Source organism: Lutjanus erythropterus, chromosome 13 (genome assembly GCF_056507025.1).
Source record: "Lutjanus erythropterus isolate fLutEry1 chromosome 13, fLutEry1.hap2, whole genome shotgun sequence".
Lineage (NCBI taxonomy): Eukaryota > Metazoa > Chordata > Actinopteri > Lutjaniformes > Lutjanidae > Lutjanus > Lutjanus erythropterus.
Window position 1 is genome coordinate 35,919,566 of NC_139329.1, and position 16,645 is coordinate 35,936,210.

Here is a 16,645-nt window from a genome sequence, read left to right on the forward strand (position 1 = left end):
TTCAGTGAGGCCAGGCCCCAGGAAACACTTCACTCCAGAGCATGAATGCATTTTCCTTCCATTCTCTGAACACTTAATAAGCAGGGAAGCATGGCATTGGATGCTAATTTAGTGTAAGCCTAGAGGGCAGGATGAGTCATCAACAGTTTTTAATCATTTTCCAGGAAAAGACAAACTGAAATGCTGTTAATAATACCTGAGAATACCTACAAAACAGGTTGGGTGGCTACAGCACCAAATTTCTGTGTTAAAACATTTAAACATTAATTCTGACTTCATGAAAACTGGGCATTTTGTTATCTATCATACAACAGTAGGATCTATATGTGTGTCTCCAAAGTGATGGAGGTGCTGTGCTCAATTTCACATGTTGCACAGGAGCACTAACTTAATCAGTTATTTATAGTTATCAGTAATGCCTGATGAGGAGACAGAATTTGTCGGGACCTAACGGCAAACAACAAACTGTATTTTCAACATTTGAGGGAGGTAAGTTGTTACACACAGATTCCAAATTTACAGGCTACAGTCAAGTAATTTGTAACACAGCAGCCATCCTGAGCTTGAGTACTGATCTCCCACAGAGATGTTGGGATGTTTTCTTTTTACTGTAAATAGAAAAAAAAAAGTCAGATCCGTTTATGCTGGAGAGTCAGAAACATGTTTTCAGTCATAGTGGCGTGATTGTGCGAATGGATGCGTTCCCATACACAGGAAGTTATTAAAGTAAATGACAAAAATGGCAACGGGATGTAAGAATGAAAACACATTTTATTGTATTGTTAAATAAACCTATCATTATGCGTGGCTAGAAATCATGAATTCAACAAATGATAACTTGTCAGCAACACAGACGGCATATTTGGGGAGATGCATATAATTATATGGTTTATTATTTGTGGGATTATATGAAAGTTATCTTTTTACTTTTTTAAAAGAAACTGAGATACTTACAGCATTAAAAAATCCAGAATCTGTGCCAAATAGAAGGCGAATAGATAATCCACAGACCTAACTGCCTAAGTGGTCTATTGAAAATTTCACCTGCAGTGTATTAAGGTCCGACATCTCAAAGACACATTTTATCCTGAGAGACATGTGGATATCTATATCAGATTTCAGTGACTTAACTGTCTTTCTCCTTAGTCCTCCAGAACTGGTTGCACTACCAGTATGTCACAACAAGCTGTACTTTGTATGACAAAAACTATAACTAGAAGTGTGTCTCTTACGACTGTCCATTAGCTGTCCTTGTTAAATAATCCTTTCCCTGCCTGCTGATTAGCCACTTGCCTGCAAACCTGTTCCTTATTTTTTCAATTAGCTCTCCTCAGTGTATTGGTGTGCTTCAAAACCTGTCGGATGCAATGGAACAAGTTTGTGCCAGGTTGGAAGCACACAAATCAGCACATGCCACTTAAGCTTGAACTGAATCGACTGCTTGTGTGGGAAATCAACAAAATACCACGTTGTTAAAGAATTGACTGAATGGGTCTGAAATATTAGGCGAGTAAATTCTCTGCTGAAAAGCTGAAGAAGCAACGACTCTAACCTTTTTACGAAAGCACCGTCTGTGTCACTAGAATAGCAGATGTTTGTGCCCAAATAGCTGCAGAGAATAGGCTCCGATGAATGTTTATGTGAAGATTATGTTCAAAGGTCATGATAACCAGCAGAAATCCACTCCCCCCTCCCCTCTGACTTTCTCCTGCTTTGTTAAATCGGTCTGATTTTTCTTCCCTACCACACGAGATTGCTTGTGACATACTGCTGTGTGTGTTCTTCTCCTTGGCCAAGTCAAATAAATATATCTATGAGACAGCAAAGACTTACTTTTGCTTTTTTTTTTTTTCAAATTGTGTAAATAAAAACAAAAAGTGTAAATAAAAACAGAATGCAATGATTTTCAGATACTTTTTTTTCCCTTTTTTACATCTATTCAGTTGAATTCAGTGCAAAGACAAGATTTAATGCTTTCAAATTTAAACTCATTCTGAACTTGATAAGCTGGGACATGCCTGTGAAAGACGTCGTCTGGATGGTAGCATATGTCGCTCCAAGTCTTTCAGAATCAATGGTGCCGTCGCAGATGTGACAATTACCCATGATTCCACAGACACGAACTCAGGTCCATACCATCGCAGATGCTGGCTTCTGAATTTTGCTCTGGTGACAATCTGGATGGTCCTTCTCCTCTTCAGCCTGGAGGACACGACATGTATGATTTCCAAAACAGTTTGAAACAAACTGTGTTCCCAAGCCCTTGTAGTATATGTACTATCGTTTATACAATTATGTAGGTTTTTAATGCAGTTTTTTATTGCAGTGCTGCCTGGAGGGTCAAAGGTCACGAGCATTCAGTGTTGGTTTTCAGCCTCGCCCCCCATGTGCAGAGATTTCTCCAGATTCTCTGAATCTTTTAGTGATATTGTGGATTGTAGATGGTGAAATCCCAAAACCCCTCGCGGTTTTCTGTTGAAATGTTGCTCTTAAACTGTTTGACTATTTGCCCACACACTTTTCAACAAAGTGGTGAACCTCACCCCATTCTAGCTTGTTAACAGCTGAGCCTTTGGAGGACTCCCTTTCATGATTCTGTTCCCATTTTAACCTGTTTTCTGTGGAATCTTCCAAACAGGTGTTTTATGAACACAGCTTTCACAGTCTTCTGTTGCCCCTTTGCCAACTTTTTTGAATATGTTGGAGGCATCAAATTCAGAATGAGCATTTATGTCCAGAGAACAATAAAGTTTAGCCGTTTGAACATTAAATATCTTGTCTTTATACTGTATTCAGATAAATGCAAGTCAAAAAGTTTTTGCAAACCATTGCATTCTGTCTTTTTTTGTAACTGTGGTGTGTAAAGCAAAAGCAAGCAGCAAAGACCTACAGTATAATTCTCATGACTCAGTCCAAATCAAATAGGTATTGTATTCTGGCAACACTCAGGCCCTGCAGGCCCAGACCAAAACCCACACAGGTGATTATAATGATTCTGATTAGACCTTTTTCTAGGGACTGTGTGGGTGTTTACATTGTACGCTTGATTGATCAACTCACTCAGCTCTGTCCGACTTCTTAGGGTGAGACAAAGTTTTTTCCATTCAATATGATACAAATGCTTTTCAGTATTTATACAAAAAACTTAAAGGAAAATTACATGACATGCACTGGCCATTACAGCAACATAACAAATGTATTACAAAAGCAATCTCTAAAAAGCTTTATGCAGAAAAGAGACAAACTGTGTCAGGGCTGTTTATTGGCACAAACATTCTGCAAATGTATTGAAAATGTTTCACGTGATGCAACAATCACCATATTCTATTTATATGAGTTTATTCTCAGTGTTTTTGAGGCAATCTATACTAAATGAGTAGCTTATGAGTACTTTAATGATCCTCCTGAGTACATGGAGCGATGTGAAAACAGTGCAAGGCTCTATAAGTACTCAAAAAAACTTGTATTGATTTCTGTGTCTGAAATCCCTCCTTGTTGCTTCTCCGTGTACATTTGCTCCCTCGATACATTTAAGTGATTCAATTCTAAGCATAAAATTCAAGACGATATTTTGCTCTCACTGCCCTTTCAAAGATCTTTGATCCTGACATGACGAATGTGTAAATTAGATTTACGTGTTACAATATGTGCCAGTGGTGTCGCAAAGGGCTGATGATTCATAAGTGTCTGAAATTTCAATTTACTACTCATGGAAGCACCGTACAGTGTTTTTTTTTTATTATTCAGGAATTAGTGAATAAGTGTACAAGGAAGTCATTTTAGATCCAGGAGGCCACACAGGGGAAGAGAGAAACATGCAAACATGGTGGATGATAATCCAGATCCAAACATCTAGGTGAGAAACCGAAGCCAGGACAGAGACAGACATTCCTGGATGGCTGATGGTCCAACAGAGAGGAGCTTTCTTGTCACAACTTTCTGCCAAATCTGAATCTTGATTCCTCCCTGAGTGAGAAGAAGCTTCATCCTTCATCCTTCATCCATCGCTTTTCAGCCTGAAGTTCTGTTGCATTTTTTTGGTCAAACCAAACAAATCTTACTACTTTAATTTTATACCGATAAGCACTGCAGCTCCCACCATGACCACAAAGTTAAATCAACAACAGTTTAAGCAGAAACTGAACATTATAGCATTCATGAAGGTAGAATTTACTGCAGTCTAGAGTCTTCATTTCTTGCCTGGCCACTGCATGTGGCCAAGAAATAGTCCTGCAAATAGTCTCCCATAAAACTGCAACTTGCACAAATTAAATATTGAGATATAAAGTATTAATTTTGTGAGTTTTAGAGCTTCTGGTAGGCAGATTTTGGTGTCTTGGGACGTAGCCAGGGCTGCTGTTTCCCTGTATTCCTGTCAACAAGGCTGATGGAAGGAAGGGAAAATACTTGCATTTAAATAATCTATGGAGCCATTGAAGCCCTGACATATAAAAATATAAGGAAGTCTTTGTTTTTTCATGTTTTATGCACAATACAATGTTTTTGGAATGAGACAAAATAATAACTTGTGCTACCAAGAGAGTTACTTATGTGCAAAGAATTTATAAAGCTTTTTGGGACCTCAGGGTCTATGTACAAATCCATATTTGTGCAATTTTTTCTTTTCTCCCTGTGCTCATTCATGACTCAAAGGAGAAAGATGTGGTATGTTTATTGCGCTAAATAATAAAGTAACCATGAAACATGTCAAATACTGGCTTTCCTGACAACGATGCTGTTCTCCTTTGAAATTTCCATTCTGTCTGTTGCTGTTTCTGTTCCATTTCACGTTTATTCAATTTCCAAATTAATACAGAATATTTGTGAGTGTTTGTGAGTCTGTTTAGCTCAAGAACTGCTCATCTGATCTACTTCAAACTTGGCAGGTGGGGGACCCAAGGAAGTGCAGAGAGGAATTTGGTGCAATCTGGACATGTTACATGTTCACTGTTATTAAATTTTGAAGAAACAGGCAAACAGCCGCTCTGTAGCAGTGGGGGAAGCGGTCTTGATTCTTGATTCCCCGGGGAAACAAGCTTCAGTTAATGGCCACTGCTCATGATCATCTGAAGTGTGGGAGTATTTCTGACGGAGACCCGCCCAGCAGTGTGGTGCTCTGTCTGCTCTGCAGATTGAAAATAGTGTAATTTACGTTTTCTTTCACTTTGCTGATGCTGGGTTTGAATCAGAGCATGTGAGCGGAGTGGAGAGGGAGCAAGACGGGAGAGGGGGAGCGGCTTCTTTAAAAGGATGGCGTGGCACCTTATCTCTCACTCCAGTTTCGCTCAGGTCCCCCTCACACCACGAGCCTGACACATGCCCAAGTGCCCATTGCACAGACACGCACGCTATTTTGAGCTGTCCTATTGATGAACTGTCCAGACGCTGTCTCTCTGTCTTCATCTCCTCGTGTGTGTCAGTGTTCAGTTTGCTGTCTGCTGTGGTCTAAAACATCCTCACTGACGTAAACTGAGTAAAACTGATGTAAATTATCCTGCTGCCTTCAGTCATTATATAAACTGAGCTGAAAATAGATGAGGAATTTTCTCCTCAGAGGACAATAAGTTATTAAAGACACAAACAACTATTATCAATAACCTATTTTATATACAGTCTGTGGCTGCAACTCGCTATTTGGTCTGTCATTTTTTAACTCTAGGGCCTTACAATGCTAGGTTGCCATGTTAAATAAAAATTTGTTCGTAACGATTTTCCTGGTTTTAAATAACGGCAACATGCAGCCAGAAGCTGCAGGGTGAAAAAGGGTTAACTGTGCGTTCACTCCCGTTAATCACTTCTCTGTCTGTGACCTTACTGTTGCTGCTGAAGTATGAATGTGAGATGTGACATAACATCTCAGGTTGAGAGACAATTGTTCACAAGAGACCAAGTGCTAATTAACTTTTAATCCTTTGAACTCCTTACAGGAGAACAGACTTTGCTCATCTTGAAAGCAGAGATTCGGAGATGACCATGATATTACATAGATTATGGTAGATAGCAGGGGATTAAGAAAGGAACTTCATGTTTTTTAATGCATATGACAGTGAATGGATAAGAAATATACTGTTGCACTATGTGGGATTTGTCTTATATTTACATGCACATCTTCTCAAATTGTGTTTTTTATTGTCTTTTGTGTTAAAGATGCTAAACTCTATTCTAGTAATGAGGACTCGTTGACGGGAGTGAATCACCTCTTACTTTACCAGGACAGAATCAGAATCAGAATCAGTGTATTGTGTGTACAGTAATGGCCAATAAACAACAGGGCAAACAGTGATTGTCTGTCTGTGCGTGAAGTCAATATTTACTGATAGTCCTAAACTTGGATGTTGGATTGATGGATGGACACTACCACCCACAGACCTGCGCACGTGTCTTTGACCGATGGCAGTTTTTTTCTGCGTTTCTTCCCAGAACTTTCAACAAACATCCACAATGAAGAAATGTTGCACCTGCAGTTGCTCCATGTGATGCAAACAGATGCCTCGGCCCGGTTGATGCTTGAGCCAATCACACATGGCCATGAATTATTAAATAGTACCTCCAGCAAAGCCTGGACTTTTTTTTGTCCCTGCACACAGAAGACAGTCCCAGCTTTCATTGCAATCCAGGCGTTTGCTCTTGTCCTTGTTTAGCATTCGCGGTGCGGTCCCCCAGGTAATGCAGGCACAAAATAGTAGCCCTGTGCATGACAGCATTTCTCCCTTCTCAACACAATTGTGACCCCCGAAGAAGTGTTCAGCCCCTGAATTTCCCCATGGATCACCCAGCCAGTGTGGCATATGCATGCCCGCGTCAAAGAAAACGATGGAATTGATGTGTGTGTGACTGCCGATTGCTTCAACACCGTTACAAATTGCTTGCGCTCAAGCAATCTGTAGTGTATCCTCAGCAGATGTGAAAAGGGAGGCTTACTTCTTTGAATTTCCAGCAGCATTAAACCAAGGTGATCTTAGGTCATAACATGCAAACGTCCACATGAAGAATTATGATGAACCTGGAAGATTTTACATCCTTTCTCCTCAAAAACTCTCGTCTCTTTGCAGATAGTGTTGTCAGATATTTTGAAATAATATACAAATATCTCAAATTATACAGTTCCTCTACAATCAAGTGAGGTCAAAATAATGGACATGTCTTTTGTTATGGAGGAGTACATTTAAGGCATCTCCATCACCACTAAATACAATTTATAAACTGCAAAAATAAACACAGCTCTTTGAAACTTCGTTCATTATCTTAGAATGAGCCTTTTTTATATACAGAGGGTGCAGGTCCTTTTCCATGAAGGCTGCATGTTGCACCACAGTAGCCCAGTACACACAAACACTGGCACTAGATATGGCCTTTTGTTGTCCTTTAAGGCAGTGTTTTTTGAACTTTTTGTGCCTAAGGTACACCAAAGGGCAAAGCAAAATCTCGAGGCACACCTGCCTGATTTGTCACACTCTTATGATTCCCACCTACATGAACTGCAAAAACTGGGGCTCGCACGGACAGAAGGTTTTCAAAGGAGTTTTGTAAATTAAAAGTTAATTCATACCCTTTTGTGTTGCTATATATTGCAGTCATAATGTATGGTTGTCACAAAATCCCAAGGCACACCTGGACTTGGCGCACAGCGCCTGGGGATATCATTTGGGAACCGCTGCTTTAAGGTACAGTCACATCAAAAAGAAGCCTAAGCAAACTAAATAATTTTTAGGATCTGATGTACAATAAAAATAAAAGTACACTATTTTAAATTGCCCCATGCACTTGGATTAGTCATATTCCTTCGTGCTTACACAGCAGTTTGCCCAGGAAATATAATTCTCCGGCATATTCCTTTGGCCTTATTACCTTTGTAAACTTTATTTGAACCACTTGTGGTGGCTGTGTCATTGTTCTTTAGGTAAACCAGGAAAAAAGAGATTTAAATAAGGCCAGGCTCAGCCCTTCCTATCCCATAATGAGCACAGGATCCAAAGACAATAAGAACCTTGTATCTGTGATCAATCAAAGAAGCAAAAAACCCTGTCACCAGTTTGCCATTGTCAATACATACAAGTCAAACTTATTAGGGAGAGAATTATTTACTTTACACTAAAAGAGCAGAGCAGCCATTATTATTCAAAGCAATTTTTGATTAATGTTGCTGCAATTCAGGAAAACTTTGCAAAAACCTTATGGCAGTTCATATTTTATACAAACATAATCAAAATTATCGCTGTTTATTCAAGAAGACACCTTGAAATGGGATAATAGGCACATTCATATCCCTTTTCATAACAGGCCTGTTGTCTAAGAAAGTATTTAAATTTCTGCACATTATCGCCATACGCACCTTGTTGCAGTCCTTTAGAGACAGAGGTGAGCCCCTGTTAAAGGTTTCTTCAGTCTGAATCAGTGGGTCTCACCCAAAAAATTCAATGCAAAGACTTTCTCATTTGGCATCATTACAGGAATTACTGCCTTTGACTCAAAGTACATATCTGCTTTATGTCTACGCTGACAAATATTATTAACATTAAAGTGGAAACAGACAGTTTTTCAAGTATCTCTTTTATCCCTTGTCCAACATCCCACATATTGATAACCGTGTCCCACATTTCGATTGGCTCTAGTTTTCAAAAACTGAAAAAAAAAAAGTAGTGTGAGGAAAGCAGGCGAGGCTGTCAGCACAGGGCTGTCTGTGATGTCAGTCAAACTTCAAATACAAGGGTCAAGTGCTGGTTATCCTGTCACTGTCTTAGCTTCTCTGTGCCCAACAGGGAGCCATCATAAAGTTATTAATGCGCAGATTTAGATGGAATATGGTGGAAACTACCACAAAGGAAAGGAAATGCAGCTACAGCAAAGACTGGAAACTACTTCTGTTCTCTATTATGTTCTGCTGAATGAAGCAGAGGGCAAAGCCTTATGATACGAGCTAAAGGGCAGGATGAATGTTTATTCTTTGTAATTACATATATTGCATAGGAATAAGATATTCTGAGTAACGTTAGCCTATGGTTTCGCATAAACTAGTAATCTGTCAATTATTTTCTGGGTTAAACAGTTATTTGTTTGGTCAATAAAATGTTGGAGAGTGGAAAAAAAAATGTGGATCATCGTTTCCAAAAGCCAAAGCTGACATCCTCAAATGTTTTGTTTTGTCCACAAGATATTCAGTTTACAGTTGCAGAGAAGTAAAGAAACCAGAAAATATTCACATATGAGAAGCTGAAATCTGAAAATTGTTTTTTTTTAATTACAAAAAGACTCAAAACACTTAATTGATCATCAAGATAAGTGGTAATTAATTCAATTGTATTAATAATCGATCGTTGCAAATCTATGAGTAACTACAGCAGGGGTTAGCGTCAGGGTGGAGGGACGAGTAACGTTAAAAGAAAACATGAAGAGAAAAAGAGTGAGCTTGTTCATTAATTTAGTCTATAATGGAGACATCATTTTCCTGGAAGAAATCGTGCCCAGTGGCAGATAGATTTGCATAGTGACAGTGAGGCTTATAGGGAACAAATCTAATCGCGGATGGTGTCGTTATTTTATAGCCATTACGCTGTGCAATCAACACTAATTTACTTCATAATGATGAGTTTAAGCAGGAAAGTATTTCCAATCTCAAAAACCAAATCTCATCCCAACAACACATACAAAGTCCTTGTATAAAAAAAAAAAGATTTAACGACTGAATGCATATTATAACAAAAATTAAAAGATGACAGTGTTTCCACCGGAGTCGTAAGAGTAAAATTATACCACGGGTCATTCAGGTGTCACCTAAATTTAGCAGTATGGAATTAGGCAGACGTTAATAAGCTACTAAGACTGATGTTAATGAACTTGCAGTGAACACTAATGGAGCAGTGGCTTTTTGAGCCACAAATGAGCCATTGTGTAAAACATATTAAGGTCATTGTGCATGTGCATTTATTATGACTGCAGAGAGGAGCAAGATGGGTCGACTGAAACGATGCTCAAATCCAGCATCCCAAAATGACAACCTCCTTTTTCCTTTAATATATTCTGCAACTTTGTAATGTTTTGGCAGGATTTTCAGTGTTTGTTTCATTCTGTTGGAACAGTGTGGCATTTAATTAATGACATTAAGACTAAAGATGCTTTCAATCAATAAATGTAGAAAACTGGCATGATCAGACAGAATTGACCTTTCCTATGCCCCGCCCCGTTTTCCTCTGTGCTCCAATAACAGTTAAGCATGCTTGGTACCTGCCAGAACCTCAGTCAACTTCCTCCTTTCCTGTTTATTGTACTTTGATATGCAGTGTGCTGGGCTCATCTATGTTGAAAAGAAAACCAAATTTTCAAGATGGTTAAAAGATGTGGTTAGCGGACCTGTAAAAGCAAAATAATAGCTAACTGGATAGCCAATGATTGATGTAGATTAGCTTGCAAGTTAGCTAGCATTTTGCTAACATTAGCTGACTTAAGATGTGCCATTTTTACAAACCACCCAGCAACAGTCTTTTAACCATCTCCAAAATTTGTTACACAAAAATGATCAAGGGTTCACTTTATTATCATTATACAAAAGATGGTTGTACAATGAAGTTAGAGTTGTAGTTCCTTCATAATATACACAAAATACAACACAGATCATACACATATACAACCAGGAAATAATTCTATAGTGCATTTTTTGCATTTGCATCAGCTTGAACGTAAACAGCAGCAACAAGATGTTGATGATAATATGAACGGCATCTTCACATTTATCTGGGAAACACTGTCCACCAACTACTACAGCTGTGTTTGTGCACAAAGCATCATCTTCGTAAACACAGTTGTCTTTCCCTCATCCTGCTGGGGTTTTGGTGTTGCATCTCGTCAATTTGGAGTGCGATGCGCACCTCAGGTGCAACAGCCCGATCCGGGACGCTGGTGGAGAAGGTCTCTCTGTGGGCACAACAAAGTTTGGTTAACTGCTTCAGGCCAATAAACAATATTTATGATAATAGTTGCTATATTTGCAGTATTAAACAACCAATGTTTCTACCCATTTTCTGTATTTGAAGCTACAGCCCGCTTTCTTGGGCTACATGGTGAGATCAGAAGAGGTGGATAGCAGCAACCTAGTGTGTAAGGAACAGGTCAGCAGAATTGCCCCCCGCTGTCGCCCAGTCAAAATATAGAAGACACTGGTAGCAGCCTGAAAGAACAAGCATTTCCACCGATGGCTGTGCTTAATGGAAGAACCTGTTCCATCCTCCCGTTTATAAAAAGTCCAAACACATTTTCATTCAGAGGGCCAACAGCTCTTTGAAACACAGAGGTGACAGGCATTTTCAATAGCATCTCAGAAAACGTGTAAGCTGTTGCAACTCCTGTTTGCTCTTCTGAGATTTTAAGTCCTGCTCATCTCTATCAGCAGTGCTCAAATTTTCCCATTGGATCCCCACTTCAGTTTCAACAACCTTCTCCACTGTGATTTCCTGAGGAAATCTGTGTTATGAATTTTTTAAAATTATGGAAAGCTTTGTTTTATCCTCACCTCAGGTGATTTCGGGATGGATTAGTTTACTCTTCCACGGTGTGAAAACAACCTATGTTCCAGACATCTGGCCTGGCTAATTTTCTGTGTCAGTGGCTGTGCCCCCCCCCCCCCAGCTCGCTCTCATTAGCTTGACCTCTTACCCTGCAGTTTTAATAATCCACAATATTACTACCCCTGGTGACCCATGCATATTTATAAAGCCCTCATTATGCCATCACTCAAAGTAATCATTATCCTGGGGCCCATTATAGCAGATTTTTGGCACTATCCACCACGGGACTGTTTTTGAATAGATGCAGCACAAGCGTGTGTGCTTGGCAGACTTTTACCCCTTGGGGCATCACAGGGATCACAGGTGGCACTGAAGAGTGACAGACGCATATATTGCTCTACATAAACAAGCAACATATTATACTAAAAATTATTTGGCCGAAAGAGTAAATGGGATAAAATCATGTAGCTTGCTGGAATGACTCAAAACAGAAAAGGGAGGCTCGGCTCTAAACTTGGACAATTTCATCTCTCCCTGCCTTCAAGGACTCAAGTCTTTCGCATACTTGTGCTCGCTTTCCAGCTCAATAACTGCACTAACAATCCTCTCTCCCTGTGCTGCTTTTATGTTTGCTTTATTTGCTTTTAGCTGTGTATTGATTGCTCCTGTTCCTACTGTTGTCCGTAAGTCAAAGATACGATGTCTATAGTTGTTCCCCAGCTCCATCCCGGCGCTCATGGTGTTTGTATTTGTATCAGTGTGCGTCGTCTTATTATGCCCCTCGTTTGAGGCTGCTCTGCTGAGCTGCTTGCAGCTGTGCTGCCGTTGGCCTGCTGTTCCTGATTCTGCCTTCTCTTGTCCTTTGCTCCGTTGTTTCCTTTATTTGTTCTCTGGCTCTGGATTTCGATGTTTAGCGCTGCTTTATCCCCTCGCACCCCGTGTCTCACAGCACGAGACAGTCGCTGATCGTTGCTGACTTGAACCCAGGGGCGTGTCCAGACTTTTTCTGATTGGGGTGGCACTTCCTTAAGCAGGGGTGGCATGAAGTAACTTGCACACACACACGCTTTGGAATAGCATTAATTTCTCACATTTATTTTCATTACTAACAATACAGTGAAAAAAAGAAAGCTGAGAAAACTCATAATTTTGAGGCTGCTGCTTTCCTTAGATATTTGAGTTTTGAGTCAAATTCAAACCTTTAAGTTTCGAAAACAAACGAAACAAACTTTTGCCGACCTCTATTTTATTCTTCATCTTTGGATAAACCTGATTTATAATAATTTTGGTGCTTAAAAAATTCAATGGTTGCAGTTGTCAAATCAAACCATTAAAAGTTATCCGCCTTCACTTCAATGAGTTTACTCAACTATTTCTGAAGTAAAATTTTGGTTTGTCTCTCAAACTCAAAGATTTAAGTTTATCTAAAGGAGAAAAGTAAATAATTTCAACAGAATGTTACTAGTTGGTAAAAGTTTGAGTTGGGCTCAAAAGAAGATATCTATTGAAGTAAGTTGCCTTGAAATTTTGATTTTTTTCAACCTGTTTTTGCAGTGTATCTTAATTTCGTACAATGCCCACAATTTTTTATTTAAAAGATAAATTATCCTGCTAATTTTAACACAACAGAGTGGCACTAGCTTCCATCTTTAAGTCCTCAAAAATAAACTGTATCCTCAGACTGTGGGACCAATGCTGTATTTATTTATTTTTTGTGCATGATGTGTTTGTATGTAGCAAAAAGGGAACTGCAACCAATATTTTATTATTCAACCACGTGTCGTAAAATGATCAATAAGTTACAGTTTTTCTCATTTGCTTGAACATATTTATCCGTTCAGAACTTACTGAATGTCGCTGACCAAAATAACTCATTTTGTTTGCAGAACACTCAAACAGCAGCTTTAAAATGCAACAAGAGCAATCAAACAAAACAACTTGTGGTCATTATTTTATTTCAAAAGAATATTATTTGGTATTTTTTTCATCACACGGGTGCCTTAGGTGTGTTTGGCCTCTTTGATCCATGCTTGCAAACAGCAACACAGTGGCATCTTTTATATGTGGATGATGACTGATTGCTGATTGTTGTAGAGGAGTTTCCCACAGGAGCATTAGAGATTCATAATTACACAAGTGATTTTTAGCGGCTGTGAAAAAAAAAAATGTTTTCCTTTTGTTTAACACTGTCAGTCTAATAAAGTTTGGGGTCTTTCTACGAGATCTGTGTCAAATGCTTTGAAAAAAAAGGATGTCAGAATGTGTGAAACCAATAAAAAAAAGTGTTAACACATTTACAAGAGAGGACTTCCACTGTGAAAGGAAGGTGACGGTGAAGATCAGGTAGATCCCAGGTTCACTGAACGTGTCTTAGCAACTGAGGAAAACTGTAAATTAACCTGGTAAAAGAAATAAAAGTAGGCTACATACAAAAGGAAACCATGCAAATTAAAACATTATCAAATAAGACTCAAACAGTGGGTTTAAACTGAAGTCCCGCCTCTCACTGGGCAGATAGCCAATCAGAGCTGCCCAATGTGGGGCCAATGAGCCATGTTTGACCCCTGCTTCTTTTGTTTTGGCTCACCATGAGTCCATGGCATTTGACTATAGGGTGCTAAAACCTGGTATAAACGGGCCTCTGGACTAAATTATGAAAAAATGTTGTATTTAAAAAAGTTTTATCTAACTTATCTCTCATTGTTATTGATGTAAGTGAAAAATAACTGTGCATGCACATGCATATAATACAAGGTCTGTAATATGGGAGCATTTTGTGATGATTCGTAACATAAACTTTATATTTTTATCAAGCTGAATTTTTCGAGCTGAAGCCAAATGTCCGCTCTTGATTACAAACGTGGATAATACAGCTGCTCAAAATCATTTAAAAAGAAGCATGTGGATTATTTGACAATCATCTCTGCAAATAAATACAATTCCTGTTAAGTTGATAATTTTTTATGTTATTCAATGTCATTTTGCATAACATCAGAATTTATTTTTGTCCCCTCATAGGACAGAATCCAGACAGATGATGGGGTGGCACCCTGCCCTCCCACCACCTTAGAACACTCCTGCTTTAAACCAGCATGTGTTTGATTAAACTACAGATTTACACTTTTTGCTTCCAAACCCTGACCACTCCAGCCACTTCTACCATCATTTCCACTGTTTGTAATTAAGTTCATCAGAAGCCAAATTCAGATGAAATGTTCAAACTGTCAGATGTGTTTTCATCTTTGCAATCCTTTATGGGACAAACATTTTTTTCAAGCAGCATTTCAGTAATATTTTAATATGAACTTATGAAAAGCTGTTCTGTTTTTGTTTGGTTTTAGATCTGACTGTTAGAGTTGCAGAATTAATTAAATTTAGTAGAATGAAAACAAAAGGTTTGGCTAACAGGCTGTAATGATATTGAATGATACCCAAGCCGCTCGACGGAAATCAATCACAGACATCAGAGTGAATAAATGTAACTTGAAAATATTGACCAATCAGTGCTATTTTTTTTTAAACTGATACAAAGTGTCTAGACTCGCCTGCGGTTATTTAAATATATTGTCACTCAGTACAAATGAGACGGTTATTTTCCTTTTTACCTAACTCTTGCACGTTTGTGGCAGATATGACAAATGCACAAACACACATTAAAAAAAAAACAAGTGTGTCTCACTATGATTGTGTAATTTTCAAAAGCCATCAAATGATGTCATAATTCAAGTTTGATATGAGGTTAATGATTGTATGCACAGAAAATATGATAAATTCTTTAACTATTTATTACTTATATTTTGCATATAAGTACAGCTGGGTACTTTTTTCACCAAAAGAGAATAGAACAGGATTACCTATGTTAAAGTGTAAGGTGTAATTGAGTTTACTTTGCAAATCCCCTTCTCATTACAGCTCTACTTTCAAATACTTGTCCTGAAAAATGAAAATCAAGGGTAAAAAAAATACCTTACAGCTGCCAGCTGAAATACACCGCAGAGGTGGCTGATGTCCCAAAACAAGTGCCTTCAGAGTAGGGATTCAATTTTTCATTAATTTACTCAGAAATATGAAGGTTTTGTCAGAGAAGCTCTTGAGGGTATTACCTGCTTCACAATAGAGAAGCTGATTAAATGAAAAGTGGCAGTGTCACACACAATGGTACATTGTGCATTCAGTGACACAGCGGAGGTATTATGGCTGTTTTGGAGATATAACCTTCAGTGTGTAGAACCAAGGTTGTACAGCTCATCTAGTACAGTGGAGTGGGACAAAGCCTGGACAGTACAGCTGAATTGTAATTCGCTCTGAAGAACAGTGGTCAAACATCTGAAATAGTTTGCCACAATTATGGGTCTGTTATTTTGTTTTGCTTTTATTTTTGGGCTCATTATCCAGCAGGAAAACAGACAGATTATTAGATTCATCTTTGCTGCCAGATTTTAGATTCTGCAATGTACTGAAACATTAAACAGATCCCTTATGAATTATGTCCAGAGATTATTTTTTGAGTTTATTAAAAATATGCGGCAAGACTTTATTAGAAGGGGGTATGAATAAGACTCATTACACTGTCATAACAATGTCATGACACCTGTCATGAACATGAATGAGTCTTTGTGAATGTTTATAGCTGTTGGCATCAAACTGAAAGAAACTGTTACTGTCATATGTGGTTGATTTTATTTTATATTTTCCTTGATTACAAGTAAAGTGGACTTACCATATAGATGTCATTAAAGTTCATTACTCATCCCAGTTCATCACATACCAACAAAGGAGAGTCTGATACTGAGGCAGAAAGTACCTTTTAGCTGCAGCATCTGACACGGTCACAAAACCGTTTTTAACAGGTATTTTAACACATGATTGACACTGTGAGACAGTTTGGTTAGGTTAAGGCACAAAAACTGCATGGTTAGGTTTAGGATAAAATCATGTTTGGGGTCGAAAGTCGTGTGTTACTGAAGTGACTCCCAACACGAAAATCACATGATAAATCAAAAGCCACTCCATGCTTGCTCCATGTGGCAAAAGTCAAGTTGTGCACCCAACGTTATGTACCTTACAACTTTTAAGAATGTGTTAGTTTCACACTGGACACAAACCTCAGTCTCCTGAGTGAAAGTCCTGCACTTGTTTGAACTTTC